Source organism: Limulus polyphemus, unplaced genomic scaffold (genome assembly GCF_000517525.1).
Source record: "Limulus polyphemus unplaced genomic scaffold, Limulus_polyphemus-2.1.2 Scaffold3618, whole genome shotgun sequence".
Taxonomy (NCBI): Eukaryota; Metazoa; Arthropoda; class Merostomata; order Xiphosura; family Limulidae; genus Limulus; species Limulus polyphemus.
In genome coordinates, this window is record NW_013669228.1 from 120000 (window position 1) to 122364 (window position 2365).

General features: G+C 29.9%; 1 protein-coding gene across 2 annotated transcripts in view; it reads right to left on the reverse strand.

The window, feature by feature from the left end:
- LOC106469697 (EH domain-binding protein 1-like) overlaps positions 1-2365 on the reverse strand; it is an 86559-nt gene that overhangs the window by 82250 nt on the left and 1944 nt on the right. Inside the window, exon 2 of one of the 2 annotated variants that reach the window (XM_022398275.1) lies at positions 850-853. The exons of the other annotated variant lie outside the window; for it this stretch is intronic. The gene's annotated coding sequence lies outside the window, so the exon portion shown is untranslated. The remainder of the gene's footprint in view (positions 1-849; positions 854-2365) is intronic. 2 annotated transcript variants of the gene reach the window in all.

A 2365-nucleotide genomic window follows, 5' to 3' on the forward strand; every position in this document is an offset into this window, starting at 1 on the left:
ATAGTTTAGTGATACTATAGATACTTTAGAATGCAATAGTTTAGTGATACTATAGACACTTTAGAATGTAATAGTTTAGTGATACTATAGATACTTTAGAATGCAATAGTTTAGTGATACTATAGACACTTTAGAATGCAATAGTTTAGTGATACTATAGACACTTTAGAATGCAACAGTTTATTGATACTATAGACACTTTAGAATGCAAAAGTTTAGTGATACTGATAAAAAGTAAAGAAAACGGTATTGTTAGCATTCGAAGAAGAATATAGAGCAAATATATTGGTAATCACAAATGAAAAAGTGTTTTTAACGTCAGAGAAAACAGGACTATAAAGTATACGTCAATCTGAAGAATGAGTCATACATTTCAAGGTAGCTCAAATACAATACCAAGCTAATCTAGCTTTAATCATGTGCTCTCTTGAATCATTACGACTGGTTTCTAGAGTATGACGAACACCAAAAACGTAATTTTTCAAATCAAACTTCAATCGTTTTGTTCAAGTTTAATTTATTTTCCAAAATTTCACCCTAGTGCTCAGTTTGTAATCTATAAAGTATTGGGTACGGCATGCAAAGAGATATCTCACAACACCTTTATTTTGTAACATCTATCCTATCAGGTGCTAAGATTTCAACTATCCAAACTCCTGACACTTTACCATGCCCGGAATGTTTGGATCAAAGATTCAGCTTTTAACAATCAGAATTTTTGATGTTTGACCATGAACAGAATTTTTTGATTAAATATTCAGCTTTTAACCATCCAAACTTCTGACACTTTGATACGTCCGAAATTTGTGGATCCAAAATTTAGCTTTTAATTACCGGAACTCCAGACACTTTACTGTATCTAGGATTTTTGGAACAAACGTTTATCTTTTAACTACCAAAACTCCTGAAACTTCACCTGTTTAGACCTTTTCAATCAAGCAACAGATAACATCTTTAGGTTTTTAGTCACATGGTTTATGACTCAATATATTTTCAGGTCTTAGAATGTTTAATAATGGATATATCATGGACAGTATTCTAAAGCTTTAGGACTGACAATTTTGTTCTAAACTTTATTGTGTCCAGACCTTTCAGCACCTACACCCATTCTCTAAATACCACACATTCTTGGCATTCCACAGTTGCGGATATCAAAAACACAAGATAAATAAATCATCAACAAGCTACGACTGTCCCACGCAACCATTTTGTCACTCTCACGTTAACCACTGCATTTGTAAGGTTGTACAATACAGACATCCGTAAAAACACAGACAAACGTTTCATTGGTTCCTTCCAAAGTTCATAAAAACAATGCTGTTTGGATAAAAAAAAATTAACTGAGGTCGTTTTTAGGTACTTGGTTAAACGTTTATTTCCGACAGTGATTTGATTAATAATATTTTTCTGACAATGTTTTAAAATGTCAAATACTTGGTTTGATTAACAATATTTTTCTTCCACCGTTTTAAAATGTCGAATATGTGGTTTGATTAACGATATTTTTCTGACAATGTTTTTAAATGTCGAATACGTGGTTTGATTAACAATATTTTTCTGGCAATGTTTTAAAATGTCAAATACTTGGTTTGCTTAACAATATTTTTCTGCCTCTGTTTTAAAATGTCAAACACTTGGTTTGATTAACAATATTTTGCTGAAATGTTTTAAAATGTCTAATACGTGGTTTGATTAACAATATTTTTCTGACAATGTTTTTAAATGTCGAATACATGGTTTGATTAACAGTGTTTTTCTGCCTCTGTTTTAAAATGTCAAACACTTGGTTTGATTAACGATATTTTTCTGACAATGTTTTAAAATGTCTAATACTTGGTTTGGTTAACAATACTTTTCTGAAAATGTTTTTAAATATCTAATACGTGGTTTGATTAACAGTGTTTTTCTGCCTCTGTTTTAAAATGTCAAATACTTGGTTTGATTAATAATATTTTGCTGACAGTGTTTTTAAATGTCTAATTCTAATACTTGGTTTGGTTAAAAAATCTTCTGCCACTGTTTTAAAATGTCTAATACTTGGTTTGGTTAACAATACTTTTCTGAAAATGTTTTTAAATATCTAATACGTGGTTTGATTAACAGTGTTTTTCTGCCTCTGTTTTAAAATGTCAAATACTTGGTTTGATTAATAATATTTTGCTGACAGTGTTTTTAAATGTCTAATTCTAATACTTGGTTTGGTTAAAAAATCTTCTGCCACTGTTTTAAAATATCAAATACTTGGTTTGATTAACAATACTTTTCTGACAGTGTTTTTAAATGTCTAATACTTGGTTTGGTTAACAATATTTTTCTGCCTCTGTTTTAAAAATGTCAAACACTTGGTTTGATTAACAATATTTTG